Source organism: Salmo salar, chromosome 18 (genome assembly GCF_965601325.2).
Source record: "Salmo salar chromosome 18, fSalSal1, whole genome shotgun sequence".
In the NCBI taxonomy this organism is placed as follows: domain Eukaryota; kingdom Metazoa; phylum Chordata; class Actinopteri; order Salmoniformes; family Salmonidae; genus Salmo; species Salmo salar.
In genome coordinates, this window is record NC_138308.1 from 75607853 (window position 1) to 75627950 (window position 20098).

The 20098-nt window shown below is 41.2% G+C and overlaps 1 protein-coding gene across 18 annotated transcripts in view; it reads right to left on the reverse strand.

Annotated features, from left to right (window-relative positions):
* The window catches only part of LOC106577623 (receptor-type tyrosine-protein phosphatase delta), a 645609-nt gene that overhangs the window by 339837 nt on the left and 285674 nt on the right, over positions 1 to 20098 (reverse strand). For all 18 annotated transcript variants that reach the window (XM_014155859.3, XM_045701363.2, XM_014155852.3 and 15 more), the window contains exon 8: positions 4125 to 4172. The gene's annotated coding sequence lies outside the window, so the exon portion shown is untranslated. The remainder of the gene's footprint in view (positions 1 to 4124; positions 4173 to 20098) is intronic.

The window sequence follows — 20098 nt, forward strand, 5'->3', positions numbered from 1 at the left end:
GGCTACAACAAAAATGCGTGCTGTTGGGGGTACTCGAGGACCGGAGTTGGGAAACACTGCCCTTATCCATACAAATGACCATGGACTCAATAGCCATACACATCAGAGTATGACACTGTTGGGTGCGAACGTTAGTATCAGCCTCCAATTTCACATAGAATTTTCACAGGGGGGCGACTTAGCCCGACACATGAACAATTGGAATCCAGATTCCGTCTTAGTGTCGTTGCAAACGACCTTTCAGGGGTAGAGAAAGGAGGAGGGGCACTATAATAAATATATAGAAAATGCCCATATTTCATCGTAATGTTCCTTTGATGTGACGTGAAAATAAGCCCATTTGCTACAATGTGTCAATTACAGTGTGTGAGCGTCTAAAAAGCGCCGTGCCACATGGATTGGCTGCGGAGGGGTCATTCTTCAGAGGCGGATTGTGGGGAGCAAGCACAGTCGGCTAGCATTTAGATGCAGAAAGATTTGAGGGAGCGAAATTGATCAAAACGAGGCTATGGGGTTGCGGCGTGTGTATGTGCCCACACCAGAGTGTATCGTGTGTGGGGAGATGGTTGAATAGATGAATGTTGATGCCCTTCATGAAATACACATTCAGAGGCTGATTATATTGTGCTTTGCCTGTCACGCTGCATAAATAGTGTAGGGGCCAATTGCGGAGCCCAGAGAAAGGGGCCATTAGGATGCCTCTGTGCAGTGGTGTTATGAAATGAGATGAAACAGAAAGACTTATATTAGATTACATATCCATACAGATAGACTTACATTAGATTATATAGCCATGTAGATAGGCTTACATTAGAATAGATAGCCATACAGATAGATTTGCATTAGACTATATAGCCATACAGATATACTTACATTAGATTACATTGCCATACAGATATATTTACATTAGATTACATAGCCATACATATAGATTTACATTAGATTATATAGCCATACAGATAGATTTACAGTACATGAAATTAGTCATACATATATATTTACATTAGATTATACAGCCATACAGATATGCTTACATTAGATTATATAGCCATACAGATAGATTTACATTAGATTATATAGCCATCCCGATAGATTTACATTAGATTATTTAGCTATACAGAAATACTTACAGTATATTAGATTATATAGTCAAACAGAAAGATATATATTAGATTATATAGCCATAAAGGAAGCGGGGGGAAATGTATGGAAAAGGGCAGGAACATCAGCTGATATTTTTCATATATATTTTGTTTACTATGTGCATGGGGAAATGTTTAAATCTAGAGCCTTCCCAAGCTGATGAAGAAGTTGGAAACCAACAAATATCATGCAAGGTGCATAGTTCACACCACTGAACACTTACTATTCTGCTATTGGATAGTTTAAGGAGCAAATCACTCCAATATCAATCAACCAAGACATTCCAATATATAGGATATCCATTGACTAAATAACACAATTCTTCACATTGTTGACATCCAATAATCTATTCTTATTCTTGAGATTCCTGGTGTCGTGCACTTGAGGACCCTCTAATTCAAGCATATCATGATTAATACACACAGGACTGCTGTCAAATAAGATCCTAAGGAAATATCACACAACACCTTGGAGAAGTTGTTTGTGCTACCAATTTAGGTCATTGTTGAGGTTTCATCAGCAGTTCATGCATGGCACTAACATACAGTACTTTTGACACAGACAGCTTCATTGCATAGTTCATATTGTAGATGTATTGGGTTACTCAATATGTTTATGTGTCATAGAATGTGCCTGTACTTTAGGTCATTGACGTGTCTGTCAATATGTAGTAAAATGAATAAGATGAGTCTCAATGTTAACTCATAAGCCAGTGAATAAAAATGAAACATTCAGGATTTGTCAAGAGTAAGGCTTCACATATAATTGCTAATTAGAAGGTCTAAGGAAATCAAATGTGTGTGGAACTTTGCAACAAGAATGAATTTGGCTGGCAGGCAGGCAACTATATCAAATGAGTGTTACTTTATCATAGTTTGGAAATGGAATGGGAGTTTCAATGCAATTTGATTTTTCTTCATAGAAATTAGAATTGACCTTCTTTTTCTCAATTTGCAGTATAAATAGCAACCTATGATATTATCATTCAGCCAGTTAACATTCTCATTCAAATAACATGTCATTACTATAACAACAACTTTCAACCACTACACTCAAAATGAACGCACTTCCATTTTTCAGAATCAGACAGGTGAGTGCACACATGGATATTTTTTAAATAAGACATTGCATTAATGTGACAAGTTAAATTGAGTCTGTTTTGTACTGTATTGTTTGGGCTGTCAGAATGAGTTTTCACATCCCAGTATACATAGCGAGTTGCACTGTGATAGAGTGCAGATGTGTGTCAATGTCTACAGTCCTCCTTGTGGACAGTAGATAGAGAGACAACTACAGTGAGGGAAAAAAGTATTTGATCCCCTGCTGATTTTGTACGTTTGCCCACTGACAAAGAAATGATCAGTCTATAATTTTAATGGTAGGTTTATTTGAACAGTGAGAGACAGAATACCAACAACAAAAATCCTGAAAAACGCATGTCAAAAATGTTATAAATTGATTTGCATTTTAATGAGGGAAATAAGTATTTCACCCCCTCTCAATCAGAAAGATTTCTGGCTCCCAGGTGTCTTTTATACAGGTAACGAGCTGAGATTAGGAGCACACTCTTAAAGGGAGTGCTCCTAATCTCAGTTTGTTACCTATATAAAAGACACCTGTCCACAGAAGCAATCAATCAATCAGATTCCAAACTCTCCACCATGGCCAAGACCAAAGCGCTCTCCAAGGATGTCAGGGACAAGATTGTAGACCTACACAAGGCTGGAATGGGCTACAAGACCATCGCCAAGCAGCTTGGTGAGAAGGCGACAACAGTTGGAGCGATTATTTGCAAATGGAAGAAACACAAAAGAACTGTCAATCTCCCTCGGCCTGGGGCTCCATGCAAGATCTCACCTCGTGGAGTTGCAATGATCATGAGAACGGTGAGGAATCAGCCGAGAACTACACAGGAGGCTCTTGTCAATGATCTCAATGCAGCTGGGACCATAGTCACCAAGAAAACAATTGGTAACACATTACGCCGTGAAGGACTGAAATCCTGCAGCACCCGCAAGGTCCCCCTGCTCAAGAAAGCACATATACATGCCCGTCTGAAGTTTGCCAATGAACATCTGAATGATTCAGAGGACATCTGGGTGAAAGTGTTGTGGTCAGATGAGACCAAAATGGAGCTCTTTGGCATCAACTCAACTCGCCGTGTTTGGAGGAGGAGGAATGCTGCCTATGACCCCAAGAACACCATCCCCACCGTCAAACATGGAGGTGGAAACATTATGCTTTGGGGGTGTTTTTCTGCTAAGGGGACAGGACAACTTCACCGCATCGAAGGGACGATGGACGGGGCCATATACCGTCAAATCTTGGGTGAGAACCTCCTTCCCTCAGCCAGGGCATTGAAAATGGGTCATGGATGGGTATTCCAGCATGACAATGACCCAAAACACATGGCCAAGGCAACAAAGGAGTGGCTCAAGAAGAAGCACATTAAGGTCCTGGAGTGGCCTAGCCAGTCTCCAGACCTTAATCCCATAGAAAATCTGTGGAGGGAGCTGAAGGTTCGAGTTGCCAAATGTCAGCCTCGAAACTTTAATGACTTGGAGAAGATCTGCAAAGAGGAGTGGGACAAAAACCCTCCTGAGATGTGTGCAAACCTGGTGGCCTACTACAAGAAACATCTGACCTCTGTGATTGCCAACAAGGGGTTTGCCACCAAGTACTAAGTCATGTTTTGCAGAGGGGTCAAATACTTATTTCCCTCATTAAAATGCAAATCAATTTATAACATTTTTGACATGCGTTTTTCTGGATTTTTGTTGTTGTTATTCTGTCTCTCACTGTTCAAATAAACCTACAAATTAAAATTATAGACTGATCATTTCTTTGTCAGTGGGCAAACGTACAAAATCAGCAGGGGATCAAATACTTTTTTCCCTCACTGTATAACAGAATCCAACCCACAGTATTTTATATGAACTGCCAGACAGAAACATACAGACCTATAAAGCACGGAGGCCTACCTTGAGGTTGAAGGTGTGAAAGTCATGGAACATTCTCTCTCCTGAGACCTGTGTGACAATGAAGAAGATGAGACGTCAGTCATGATTAAGGACGCCCGCAATTACAGAGCAGCCCCAGTGACAGTGATCGATCAACGAGGAACTCCTCTTAATGAAGACTAAAGCACCCGAGGGCTCCAGGGACCAAACAGGAAAATGTAACTAGGACTACGGTATGCAGTTCCAGATGCTTCAATCAGCTTGTGATAGCATGTTTATAGTGTGTTAGTTAATAGCACCTGTGATGCTAACATATTAAATGCACATAATTAATTGCAGTTACTAAAGCCAGTTCTCAAGAGATAGTCAATCAACACACCCTGATAATCTTATCAAACCAGGGGGACACAATACCAAGTCCAAACCTGAGCAATGCATCGTCATAGTCACGGTAAAACATTGAATAGATGAAACAGAGTTCATGGAAGGTACACCCTTTCTGTTGCATTGAGCTGTCTGAAGGGCAGAGGACAAGAATAATATTCCACTCCAAACAGCAACAACAACCTATTCATGGTTTCGGTATGCCCAGGCCAACGCTGGAAGGTAACCTTGAAGGTGGACAACAATAGACAGAATTCATTGAGTTTGATTGAGTTTTTGTTTTATTTGTGTTAAAAGACTGTCTGAACCCAAGGGCCACTCAAACAGAACTGAATCAGTTTCACTGTGAAGTACAACTTTGTTTTCTACCTCATTGTTAAACTCTAGAGAGAGAAAATTCAGGCCCTGGAGGCGGATGCATGGGATACCGATGTGTTAAAATTCAGCAGGTGATTCAGCCCCGTAATACACGAAAAACCTGGATCGCGACGGGCTCTGACTAACCATAGGGAGGTACACGTTTGCTTTTGGTTCTATTTCCATTATGTATAAGGGGTAGAGTAAGGCCATTGCCAAAAACAGACAGGCCCTTTGAGGGAAAACATCGGACCGGAGCTCCAAGAAACAGAAGTGAATAAAACAAACGACCTCCGAGAATACGGAGGAGGGAAAAAACATCTTTGAGATATGGGATAAATCATTTCATGTGTCACAGGGCGAAAGACGGAATAGACTGCAGAATGAATTGGGTGGTACAGTTGGGAAAATGTAGATCTATGGACGCTGTTGTTGGCATTTACTTCCTGGGCCACAAACTCAAGTGGAGATGCCATTTCATTTGGTGATTTTTGGAGCAAAAATATATATTTTTGTGTGTGGGAACCTTAGGGTTACATCAATTTGGAATGGTAAGCAATTACAGTGATTAATATGAAATGTAAAATATGGATGCTTGGCCTGTCTTCCTCAAATATATCCTGTTTTATACTGTATACTGTTTATACTGTAAATGTTGAACATCTATACATCAGTGGAGGATCCTCAGAGGAGGTAGGGGAGGACCATCCTCCTCAGTGAATTTCATAAAAATGTAAAGTGCAACATTAAAAAAGTTAATCATTTTTAGATAAAACTATACCAAATATATCCACATCACCAAATCATTGACTAAAATACACTGTTTTGCAATAAAGCTCTACAGTAGCCTCAAATCAAATCACATCAAATTGTATTGGTCAAATACACATGGTTAGCAGATGTTAATGTGAGTGTAGCGAAATGCTTGTGCTTCTAGTTCTGACAGTGCAGTAATATCTAACAAGTCATCTAACAACTACCTAATACACACAAATGTAAAGGAATGGAATAAGAATATGTACATATAAATATATGGATGAGCGATGGCCGAGCGGCATAGGCAAGATGCAATAGATGGTATAAAATACGGTATCTACATATGAGATGAGTAATGTAAGATATGTAAACATTTTTAAAGTGGCATTTTTTTTAAGTGACTAGTGATCCATTTATTAAAGTGGCTAACGATTTGAGTCTGTACGTAGGCAGCAGCCTCTCTGTGTTAGTGATGGCTGTTTAACAGTCTGGTGGCCTTGAGATAGAAGCTCTTTTTCAGTCTCTCGGTCCCAGCTTTGATGCACCTGTACTGACCTCATCTTCTGGATGGTAGCGGGGTGAACAGGCAGTGGCTCAGGTGGTTGTTGTCCTTGATGATCTTTTTGGCCTTCCTGTGACATCGCGTGCTGTACTGTAGGTGTCCTGGAGGGCAGGTAGTTTGCCCGCGGTGATCCGTTGTGCAGACCGCACCACCCTCTGGAGAGCCTTGCGGTTGAGGGCAGTGCAGTTGCCGTACCAGGCAGTGATACAGCACGACAGGATGCTCTCAATTGTGCATCTGTAAAAGTTTGTGGGGGTTTTAGGTGACAAGCCAAATGTATTCAGCCTCCTGAGGTTGAAGAGGCACTGTTGCGCCTTCTTCGCCACACTATCTGTGTGGGTGGACCATTTCAGTTTGTCGGTGATGTGTACGCCGAGGAACTTTCCACCTTCTCCACTACTGTCCCGTCGATGTGGATAGGGGGGTGCTCCCTCTGCTGTTTCCTGAAGTCCACAATCATCTCTTTTGTTTTGTTGAAGTTGAGTGAGAGATTGTTTACCTGACACCACATTCCGAGTGCCCTCATCTCCTCCCAGTAGGCTGTCTTGTTGTTGTTGATAATCAAACCCACTACTGTTGTGTCGTCTGCAAACTTGATGATTGAGTCGGAGGCGTGCATTGCTGTGCAGTCATGGGTGAACAGGGAGTACAGGAGGGGGCTGTGAACGCACCCTTGTGGGGCCCCAGTGTTGAGGATCAGCGAAGTGGAGATGTTGTTTCCTACCTTCACCACCTGGGGGCGGCCCATCAGAAACTCAAAGTGAGAGCTATGGCTATCCAACACTGGAACTCTTCCAAGTCAAGGTAAGCTTTAGGTTTTATTAATTTATTGCCACCGGGGGCCCACTGGTGTAACTACTAAACTGCTTGCTGACTGTGCACTGTACTGCATTATTGTAGTGGGTTTACTAACGTGTTAGTTATTGTAGCTATGTTGACTATGACGTTACTAATGTCGTCAGCTAATATGGTGACAATGTTGTAGGCTGTGTAACGGTTAGCGGTTATGATATGAAAGTTTGTCTTGGAAAGGTTTTATCGCCTTGTCACAGACAGCTGATGTGTTGTGCACAGTCCACAAGAGAAGGGAAAAGGTGAGAGGAGGAGAGCGCACAGATGTGAGAAGAAATTATACAACGAGTAAAATGTTCATGCTGTTTGTAAGTGACTGCTATGAAAGTGAACTGTGTTTGCATATGATCAGGGGTGTATTCATTCCACCGATTATGTTGAAAAACATTTTAAATAGAAGGAAACTAGTTTTCAACTGTTGGACTAACAATCACACCAGATCAGCTAGATGCAGGCAAGAGTGTGCAAGGCAGTATTGAATGTGTCACTGTCTGTCACCTTGAGTGTGTTCTTATATTCAGTATGGAGTCAGTCTGCTCAGAGTGCACTCTGGACATTCTGGCCGAGGAGTAGGGTTGATCCGAGTGTTCTGACCTCACAACAGTAGTCAAGCACCCAAGTTAACTGGCTAAAGTTGGCTAGCTAGCGAGCTACTTCCAGACACAAATTAGAGAACACTTCCCTCTGACCATTTTACTCACCCTAGCAGAGCTGGTTAGGCTGTTTTCAACTGTGCAGCTGGCAACAATTTAATGAATAAAAAAATTGCCAACGTTTACTGACATCGGTCATATTCAATGGGTGTTGCGCATTCGTAAATTAATCAGTTATTCTGCGCTTTGGCACACAGACACAAGTGCTCTGAATTCAGAGTAAATAGCCAGAGTGAATTTACGAACGCACCCCTTGATTACTCAAAATGTTCTCTCGACCTATGCACCTACCTACATTGTAAACTGTCATTCATAGGTTAGGTTGTAGCAACCTCATGATGGGTATAGGGAAAATTAGACTATGATGTAGAAGCCTAAACCTGCCAATGATACATTGAACTGGGTGAATGGAACATGAGTGACAGTGATCCAATAAGCTGTAATAGAAATAAGGCCATGCTCATAAAACAAATTATAATCCTCCCTCATCTTACACGTCACCGACCGCCACTGGCATACATAATTCATCATACAAATCACCTTTCTTAGTTCTTACTTGTGCACTCACCTAATGGTAAATATAATGTATTACAGTGCAGCTTTGAAGAATCTCAAACATCCTTTCACTGGCAGAGATCAACTGAACTGCTACCCTCCATTCAATAGAAAGTAATTACTCATATGAAGTGGAGTTTACTCCATAAACTTCTCTCTTTTGTCAGGTACAGAATCCTATAACTTCCTGTGGAAAAGCACAGTGATGGTGTGTGCTGTATGTACTATACTGTAACCACACTAAGCTGCCCTGTTCAAACGTGATGCCCTCCAATGCAATCTCCCTCCCCGTCCGAACATCAAGATTACAGGGCTTAAGGTAATGGAAGTGGGAGAATCAAACATCCAGTGGGGAAGAACTGTACGCTCGTACAGGCTGGGTGTCTCAGCGAGCACACACTGTATGGGGTATGTTATCTTGCCTTGAAATAAAAGTCTGTAAGTTGTAAATACTATTTACCTATCGGTTCTATTCCAACGTCCACACAAGCAAACAAATTGGAACGCTACCCAATAAATGTGTTATTTCTAAGTGGTATGCTAGTATGGACATTGGAACAAACAAGCTATTACTTTAATTGATGGGAATCCTATTTGTCCTTTTGATGCCATTATTTAGCCACTACACCTGCAACCACTGTTCAGCCTTCCATGCTCATCATACTGTACTGTGCCAAGGACTTGTATTCCTTCCTCAATAGTGCATTGCCACAAAACCTCACCTAATTTGTCCTTGTTCAGTGTTTGGTCTCCATAGAAACTGTACCATTAAGTCCATTCAAGCCAGAGTATCAGGGAGGGAAAGACTCTTGTCTGATCTCAAAGTGGTCTCATTTTAAATCGATTGTGAGTATGGCCTAAGTCTAACATAATTACAGTTAATTAGATAACTACTGAGGTGCTGTTGGAGTAGGTTAGGACAATGATACCCTGATGTAAGATTCAAAAGTTAAAAGGCACTTCTTCAACGTGTTCATATAGACTAGATAACAGGCATGTTGACCTAGTATTGTATCTTAAGAGACATACTGTCAGACTTGTCAGGCTTAAATAGAGTTGTTTAGCCTTTCACATATGAATTGATGCTTATTTGTCATGGTTCTTTATTCGAAGTGAAAATGAAACATCATGCTTAAGCTCCATTGAAACGTGTTGCCATATGAAGGTCCTAATTCAATCCAAACCAGTGAAAAGGTTACCGCTATGTGACAAAAAGAGGACATTTATATCATGTAGATTATTGAATCTGTGTTACACAGGGAAAACATAATTGATTGCATTGGTCGTAGTGCAACTGCATTGATTGCCTTATGGTAGTGTAATGGAAATGTTCTATTTGATTCAAAACTGAAAAATGTAAACTGAGAATAAGAGTAAATCCTAGCAGCCAGTCTTTTCTGACACCTCTCTCCATAATGTTCATATGCTGGGAAAGATTGCCTCGGCTCAAGGCATACCCTTCATTTCCAAATCACAATGCTTTATAAACAAAGAAACACAAACACACACATTTTAGGCGTTTTGAGGACAGTTAGCATTTTCACAGCCCGAGGTGTCGTGCATCAGATGCTGGAGTTATCTTGAAACAAGAAAGAAGTCAATCTAGTGTAAGAAACAGCTGAATGTGATAATTGCTTCAGGTTGCAAAGGGAGTCTCGAATGTTCTACCCATTACACTGTAACTCAGTCATCACTCTTTTCTTGTAAGCCAGAGCCATTTTTATACAATCAGTCTACTGAATTCACCATCTGGTAGTTTGCTTGTTTGCATTCTTTGAGGAATGTTTGACGCATTTCACACGAACGTGTTTCTTTTGTGGTGTGATCTAGTAGTCAGTCGGTAAAAATGTGTCCGAATGGTGCAGTCCTTTCAATGGGTAGATTTTACTGTGTAAACCTTATTTGTCCCTTTGAAATGATGACAATAGTGATGGTTATTATGTTGATGATCATGGTGATCATGAATGAAGATGATGACAATGATTATGTGATGATGATGATGATGATGCTTGATTGGTCCTTCAAAATACACTCTTGGTTGCATCCGTAAATATAGGCTTTACAACAGACTGGGGAGAGGGTGGCAGGGAGAGGGTGGCAGGGCCAGTAACCGAAAGGTCGCTGGTTGAAATCCCCGAGCCTACTAGGTGAAAGATAGGTCGAGGTGCCCTTGAGCAAGCCACTTAACCCTAATTGCTCCTGTAAGTTGCTCGGGATAAGAGTGTCTGCTAAATGACTAAAATGTATAATGAGACCAACCAAACATTGAGAGCCACTCAGCCTCGCCTACAAATATTTGCACTGTGACGTGTTCTGCTTTGTATGAACAGACTTGAGACTACTGTGTATGCATACAGTTTATATCTGCTCTGTATGAGCAGACTTGAGACTACTGTGTATGCATACAGTTTATATCTGCTCTGTATGAACAGACTTGAGACTACTGTGTATGCATACAGTTTATATCTGCTCTGTATGAGCAGACTTGAGACTACTGTGTATGCATACAGTTTATATCTGCTCTGTATGAGCAGACTTGAGACTACTGTGTATGCATACAGTTTCGGAAGGTGCATAAATGCAAATAGAAAAAAAATCCTCAGTTGAGAAAACGTCACCACTGACTGCTTCCTCTCACAGCGCCAAGGAAAATGTATCTCCTCAAGTCCAGGCCTGATTCACTGTCCAAATCGCTCCCATTGATCCCCACTATTATAAACTATAATTCCACTTAATAAGTTGCCTTCATGGTCAACAAGATGGATTTGAAGCCTGAGTGTTGTCAACTTTGAGTGTAATTACTCAGTACTGAACAATGGAGTCTATTTTGTTTTTACAGAAAACAATGACCCTTTACCCCCCCATCCTCACCTCTTCTACTCTCTCTGTACCTTCGCACATTTTGGAGAGCGCCTGAATCCGGGTGAATTGAATGATTTGATGTTAACAGTAGAATGGGTCCTTAGAGCCTCAGGAGATGGAAAAGGGAACATTTGGCTGGTGGAGCTGCTTGCCTCAGCACTTAGCAGCAGCACATTTTAAACACTTTCACCCGGAATGGCCGACAAGAGGGACTGATGGGAGTGTGTTGACGTGGGGCACCTGGGGATTGTGCGGCCATTCATCACGTTAATGAGTCACGTCATTTATTTACCCCTAAACGCGGGAGTTTGTTTAGAAGTTCCACCCTGCTAACATGTATTTGTTCTGTAATGTTAGCTGAAGCTAATGATTTGTCCTAACAAAAACTAACGCTTGGGGAGTTAATATACAGTGAATGTGCAGAGGCTTGTGGCTTGCGTACAGGGTCATTTTTGTGTGTGTGTGTTTGGTTTATGACAGCGGAACAATTAAGATGCACTTCTCAATCTTGGTTTCTGCGCAAAGTGAGCGGTGGAAGGTTACCACAGAATTAAAAGAAACATATTGACTGTTACATTTGGCAATACCAACCAGAGACACTGCTGTAGCTGTCTATCTTATTGTACTGTTTGTAATATAAGTGTTTTTAGGCCTGAGACGAAACACTGATGAGAAGGAGAGATTAGAATGAACAGCAGAAAACATTTTACCTGGGAATCCAAATCTGTGATATTACCATTTTGCAGGTGAGTGAATTTAAAGGAAGATGGACTGATAAATATATCAAAAGTTATTTACCCATTATAATTGGAAATGTCTGTCACACTGTAACAGCGTCTACCTTTATCAGCGGCAGGTATTGTATGGATGGCGAAATACTGCATGTCAGCCACATCTTTAGATATATTCAGGCAACAGATATTTATTGTAGGGTAAAAATGTTCAGACCTTCAAGAGATCAAGTGAGTTGTGTAATATTTGACTAAGGTCAGCTTGTTAATCCTCGTTCACCCCATACTGTGTATGCACTTTCAACAAAACCATGATGAACCTCTTCTCTCTTGAGAGACTTCAACTGATTCTGTCATTAAACTCAATGCTTGAGGTGACTCCAGTTGCTAATTACCAGTTGCTAATGAAATGGAGCACTGGCATAGGCTGTTCATACTAGACTGAACTGAGCAGACTGAAACCCCTAGGCCCCTAGGCTCATCTGTTCAGACACTTTAACACCCTATGGCTGCCAGGCCCGGCCTTGTCAATCGGCCACTCCCTTCTCCCCATTGTCCCCACTCCCCGACTCCCATCCCCGGGCTGTCACCCTCACTGTCCTGCCTGTCTGGGGTCCAAAGTGACACTCTGGCGCAGCGTTGGCTGGATGAGCTCCACACGGAGCCGCTCCGACGACGAAGCAGGACACTGTGTGGACGCCGTTGGGCCCTGAAGATGTCATGTTGTGACAGTGGAGGCTGTTTCAGAGCCGGGGAGGGTGATAGATAGGCGGCGGCAATAGTGGACTTTCGAGGGACTGTGTGTGTGTGTGGTGTGTGTGTGTGTGTGTGTGTGTGTGTGTGTGTGTGTGTGTGTGTGTGTGTGTGTGTGTGTGTGTGTGTGTGTGTGTGTGTGTGTGTGTGTGTGTGTGTGCAGTTACTAAAATGAGATCCAGACACAGATCCGGGGAAAATGTCAAACAGTCTTGCTCTTACAAGCTGTGGTTTGTGTAAACAAGATATATTCTTGGAGATATTTGACTAGATTAGAAAATAGCAGGGGGTAACTCAGCCCTTCAACAAACAAAAAAATCAACAAGAGCCAGACAAAATACAGTTAACTCTCTTTAGGAAGTGAAAACATACTTCACGTTAACATCTAAATGAATTTGAGGACCCCTGTAGGTATATATATATGTATATATATATACAAATATATATACTGTACATAGAGTTGAAGTCAGAAGTTTACATACACCTTAGCCAAATACATTTAAACTAAGTTTTTCACAATTCCTGACATTTAATCCTAGTAAAAATGTCCTGTCTTAGGTCAGACAGGATCACCACTTTATTTTAGGAATGTGAAATGTCAGAATAATAGTAGAGAGAATGATTTATTTCAGCTTTTATTTCTTTCATCACATTCCCAGTGGCTCAGAAGTTTACATACACTCAATTAGTATTTGGTAGCATTGCCTTTAAATTGTTTAACTTGGGTCAAACGTTTCGGGTAGCCTTCCACAAGCTTCCCACAATAAGTTGGGTGAATTTTGCCCCATTCCTCCTGAAAGAACTGGTGTAACTGTGTCAGGTTTGTAGGCCTCCTTGCTCACACACGCCTTTTCAGTTCTGCCCACACATTTTCTATGGGATTGAAGTCAGTGCTTTGTGATGGCCACTCCAAAACCTTGACTTTGTTGTCCTTAAGCCATTTTGCCACAACTTTGGAAGTATGCTTGGGGTCATTGTTCATTTGGAAGACCCATTTGCGACCAAGCTTTAACTTCCTGACTGATGTCTTGAGATGTTGCTTCAATATATCCACATAATTTTCTATCTCATGATGCCATCTATTTTGTGAAGTGCACCAGTCCCTCCTGCAGGAAAGCAACCCACAACATGATGCTGCCACACAGTGCTTGTCGGTTGGGATGGTGTTCTTCGGCTTGCAAGCCTCCCCGTTTTTCCTCCAAACATAACAATGGTCATTATAGCCAAACAGTTCTATTTTTGTTTCATCAGACCAGAGGACATTTCTCCAAAAAGTGCGATCTTTGTCCTCATGTGCAGTTGCAAACCGTAGTCTGGCGGTTTTGGAGCAGTGGCTTCTTCCTTGCTGAGCGTTCTTTCAGGTTATGTCCATATAGGACTCATTTTACTGTGGATAGAGATACTTTTGTTCCTGTTTCCTCCAGCATCTTCACAAGGTCCTTTGCTGATGTTCTTGAAATGATTTGCACTTTTTGCACCAAAGTACGGTCATCTATAGGAGACAGAACGCGTCTCCTTCCTGAGCGCTATGACGGCTGTGTGGTCCCATGGTGTTGACACTTGAGTGATATTGTTTGTATAGATGAACGTGGTACCTTCAGGCATTTGGGAATTGCTCCCAAGGATGAACCAGACTTGTGGAGGTATCCAATTTTTTTCTGAGGTCTTAGCTGATTTCTTTTGGATTTTCCCATGATGTCAAGCAAAGAGGCACTGAGTTTGTAGGCAGGCCTTGAAATACATCCACAGGTACACCTCCAATTGACTCAAATGATGTCAATTAGCCTATCAGAAGCTTCTAAAGCCATGACATCATTTTCTGGATTTTTCCAAGCTGTTTAAAGGCACAGTCAACTTAGTGTATGTAAACTTCTGACCCACTGGAATTGTGATACAGTGAAATAATTTGTCTGTAAAAAAAATGTTGGAAAAATTACTTGTGTCATGCACAAAGTAAATGTCCTAACCGACTTGCCAAAACTATAGTTTGTTAGCAAGACATTTGTGGAGTGGTTGAAAACGAGTTTCAATGACTCCAACCTAAGTGTATGTAAACTTCCGACTTCAACTGTATATATATATATATATAGTACCAGTTAAAAGTTTGGACACACCTACTCATTGCAGGGTTTTTCTTTATTTTTACTATTTTCTACATTGTAGAATAATAGTGAAGACATCAAAACTATGAAATAACACATATGGAATCATGTAATAACCAATAAAGTGTTAAACAAATAAAAATATATTTTATATTTGAGATTCTTCAAAGTACCCACCCTTTAACTGGATGACAGCTTTGCACACTCTTGGCATTCTCCCAACCAGCTTCATGAGGTAGTCACCTGGAATGCATTTCAATTAACAGGTGTGCCTAGTTCAAAGTTAATTTGTGGAATAAATTTCCTTCTTAATGCGATTGAGCCAATCAGTTGTGTTGTGACAAGGTAGGGTTGGTAAACAGAATATAGCCCTATTTAGTAAAATACCAAGTCCATATTAAGGCAAGAACAGCTCAAATAAGCAAAGAGATATGACAGTCCATCATTACTTTAAAGGCATGAAGGTCAGTCAATCCAAAAATGTCAAGAGCTTTGAAAGTTTCTTCAAGTGCAGTTGCAAAAACCATCAAGCGCTATGATGAAACTGGCTCTCATTTGGACTGCCACAAGAAAGGAAGACCCAGAGTTACCTCTGCTGCACAGGATAAATTCATTAGAGTTACCAGCCTCAGAAATGTAGAATTCAAGGCACAATTAACCAGCATGGCTACCACAGCATTCTGCAGCAATATGCCATCACATCTGGTTTGCGCTTAGTGGGACTATCATTTGTTTTTCAACAGGACAATGACCCACAACACACCTTCAGCTGTGTAAGGGCTATTTGACCAAGAAGAGGAGGGATGGAGTGCTGGCCTCCACAATCACCAGACCTCAACCCAGCTGAGATGGTTTGGGATGAGTTGAACCACAGAGTGAAGGAAAAGCAGCCAAAAAGTGCCCATCATATGTGGGAACTCCTTCAAGACTGTTGGAAAAGCATTCTGGGTGACTACTTCATGAAGCTAGTTGAGAGAATACCAAGAGTGTGCAAAGTTGAACCCGATCTAGCATCTCTGGAGAGACCTGAAAATAGCTGTGCAGCGACTCTCTCTTTCCAACCTGACAGAGCTTGAGAGGATCTGCAGAGAAGAATGGGAGAAACTCCCCAAATACAGATGTGCCAAGCTTGTAGCGTCATACCAAGAAGACTCTAAGCTGTAATCACTGCCAAAGGTGCTTCAACAAAGTACTGAGTAAGGGTCTGAATAATTATGTAAATGTGATATTTAATTAATTAATTAATTTTATATAAATTTGGAAACTTTTCTAAAAACCTGTTTTTACTTTGTCATTATGGGGTATTGTGTGTAGATTGATGAAGAAAAATAAGGCTGTAATGTAACAAAATGTGCAAAAAGTCAAGAGGCCCGAATACTTTCCGAATGCACTGTATATATATTATACCTATTTAATCGCTTTTTTGGGCAGCAAAACGGAGAACACCATCGTCTTCGTGAGAATCTCCCCTTTCCATAGTGGGGTCATGGTAGTTTGTAGCCCAAATGGTTTGGACGCTACAGACAGAAGTTGGCACATCAGCAGCACTAACTTTGGAAACTACAGTCATTTTTGTGAGAAGTCCAATTTCCGGGATGTCTCACAGCTGGAGCTCGGCCATCTACAAATATTTGTAGCTTAAACTGACAGATTTTGATGGGGATTTTTTAAATTATTGTACTTAGATTGACGTAACCAGACGTGTTTTGACTTCATGCAAACCCAAACAACATATCTAGCCCAGGCTACCACCCAAACAACACTACACTGTTGTTGTTATTGCACATTTCCCACCTGGTGATAGTGTCTATCACTGACACCAATAGGCTTGTTCACACCATCTGCCAGTGAGGTGCACAGAGACACCCGAGTGCCAAGGGAACACTTTAAATGTGCCACTGCCATAATGCCTCTGTCCCCCTGTGCACTACTACGTGTCATGAGTGAGTCTCTAGTTGAGGACACACTGTAGTAGGAGGCAAACGATGTGAGGACAAAACAGGGATGCTGTTTGACATGATTTGTGTGGACATCACCTGAGGATGTCTTCTCACACATAATACAGCCATGAGTTCCCACTTCCCACCGAGAACAGAGCTTGTTTTGAGTGAATGCCCACTAGGATTGGATACCATTTCAATTCAAGTCAGTTGAGACTAATTCAATTGAATCACTGTTATAAATCAATTATATTGCCTATGAAAAACTGAACTTGAAAAGAAATTGACAACATTGCACAGCCAGCTGGCAAAGAGATGGGCCAACGAAAAGAAAGATGTGAGCCTTACTTTACAAACATAATTGTTTCTAGGTCTAAATCAAAACTCTGTTACGACTTTTTAAGTCTAGCATTAAATAACAATGACAGAAATTCACTGCATTGCTCAGCTACTTTGTAAAGTCACTGATAAACTGAGTAGTTTGGCTATGAAAAGTCAACTGACATTTACTCTTGAGGTGTTGACCTGTTGCACCCCCGACAACTACTGTGATTATTATTATTTGACCATGCTGGTCATTTATGAACATTTGAACATATTGGCCATGTTCTGTTATACTCTCCACCCGGCACACCCAGAAGAGGACTGGCCACCCCTCATAGCCTGGTTCCTCTCTAGGTTTCTTCCTAGGTTCTGGCCTTTCTAGGGAGTTTTTCCTAGCCACCGTGCTTCTACACCTGCATTGCTTGCTGTTTGGGGATTTTGGGCTGGGTTTCTGTACAGCACTTTGAGATATCAGCTGATGTAAGAAGGGCTATATAAATACATTTGATTTGATTTCAGTTTGATGGTAATTTCACCGCAGACAGTCTTTGAGGAGGGGATTCAATTCTGTCCCGACACATTTCTCTTAGAACAGCCTACTTGCACAAAACTTCACAACAAAGTCTGTGATTTCAGGGGTTGTTTCATGCTTCTGATGGTTTGATCGTCACTGTGTTTTCACATGCAATGGGGGAAAGAAAGAGTTTGTCTTTCTCAAGGTTCTTTTAGATACTCCCCCGTCTCCCATCCCCCTGCACAATTAATTTTATCTTTGGGGGTATTATCAAGAGGGAGCCTGGCAAAGCAGCATGACAGAAAATGGTAAAGAACCCGAGGCCTGGGGTGGGAATTAATCTGTTTGACAAGATCTCTCACAAACGATTTGCCTGGCTTTCGTTCAGTTGGATGTCGTCGCCACAACCCAGCGTATCTATGGGGCTGTGGATAAGCATGTTTCAACCATAATGCTGACAGAATCAAATCACGTTGGAATAAACAACGACAGAGCAGCACTGAGACTGAGATGGGGTTGGGAATGAATCCTAAACATGCATGTTTGAAAGTAAGAAAAATACATCAGCAGACTATTTAGCAGTGTGCCAAGGTTAAACGCTTTAACCTTGAGGCTTAGTATTTAGCAAAACCATGCCAACATCTTGAAGTGAGACAGCAGAACACCGATCAATCTTTTTGGAATCATGAAGGCACATTTTCCTAATTTCCAAGCCAACGTAAGAGAATATGTATTAATATGGTGAAATGAATCAAAGCATTTCTTGAAGAAAAAAAGAACCCACAGAACATATTGGCCCTTTTCGTTTATACCGGCTCTTTCAGTACTTTCCAAACTATTGATATCATCCCAGACATTTGACGCATAATCCGGGATGCGGAAAATTAATCAAAGTAATGATTGAATAATTATCTCTAGTGCAATTAATTAAACATGCCAATGAACTCATCATGAACAGCTGTCCTAGCTTCCCCATTTAATCACTTGTGAGAATTACCAAACACATGGAGGACGCGGAGTGCATGCAATAATCTCCGCAAAGTGCATTGTTTACAACCAGTAATTAATACCATACTGTGTATTAGTGAGTAAAGTGACTGCTACACAGTCATATAATTGTCCTAGAGAGAGTTGGGTTTGTTGTTCGCCGGTTGCCTCCGAGACTCCTCCTTAAATAGCAGACAGTTTACTTGATCACTTATTTTTTGGTTTACTCAATGTTGTCAACATACTGTATAGGCAGCGCTGCATCCCACAAATGATCCAAGGGATTACTGTATGTTTGGCGTATACTTTTGTGATAACTGCCTTGCATTAGCGTACGAGTACAGTAGTATGAACAGTAAACTGTCAAACCCTGTGCTAAAAAACTAGCTGCATCTCCGGGACACCCAATTCCCTGACCACATCCCCTCTGCACTAGAATGTCCACATATACAGCATCCTTTGTTTTACAGTATGTCACTGCCCTGAAACCTGAAATCATTTCCAAAGTTTTTTTCTTCAAGGAAGGGACTAGCTAAGTCCGACAGTCAAACCCACATTCAGCCTATTTAAAAGGTTGCCGTGACCATGCCAACCGAGTCTGCCGGGTTTTTGCTATGAGGTCATTTTGGGCATCACATACCCCGCTTTCATGGTCCGCCAAAGCCTGCCAGTCACAGAGGACTGAGGGAAATGGAGTCTGTGGTTCTGACATATGGAGGATCTATCTGGAGCAGACTAGTGTCTGGTGGATGAATTAGGATTGACAGCTAATACAGTGATGTAACACGTGTGTGAATCATCACAAGTGGACTCTCTTGGGAACTACTTTGCAGCGGTGATTATGGAGGAGTATGTAGCTATGGCGACGATAACTTACAGGTCATCACTGATCGCAATGATACGTCTATGGGCTTTTCTTACATTTCGTAATATGCACCGGTGTCCAACAATGGCGACATTATAATCTTGATAATTACATGCACTTATTTGAGTTTACATAAAAATGGCCCCATTGTGATTAGAATATTAAATAATTGTGGGCTGCTGAATCCAAATTGTAATTAGCATATTCATTTAAATTCCAATATCTCACACAGTACATTTCATTGGGAATGATAACAATAGGGCACAATGGAGATATTACAGTAATTAAAAAAAGCTTAGTGTGAACTATGTGACTGCTCTGTCAAGAGTGTCTAACTACATGATAAAACGCAGAATTAAGTGTGTCAACTCATATGAGTGGCATGCACAATACTAGTCAGGGACAAAAAATATTGTCATTGTCTATATTTGAATGATTTGTTGGTTGGCCATGCATATTTGATGCAGTACACCCACTTATTTGACATGAAGGTGAAACGCTTCCTGTTTTGTCTGGAACCTTAATATTTTCCTTCTTACTAAGTTATTCTCCTCCAGGTCAAATACGACTGAATAGAAACTTAAATAAATATTCCAGAGACACTGAACGATGCCTCTCAAGCAGTGTTAATGGTATTTAGCCTTATCTGGGATTGGTTTGTTTATACCCCGCTTGAAAAACACCAAACGCTTTTTGTCTCCTTTTGAGAGCATCTCAATTAACTCTTCCGACAAGAAAGTGATGAATTAACTCTGCTATTCGATCAACACATGCCCACAGCATGGGCATTAGGCTTCT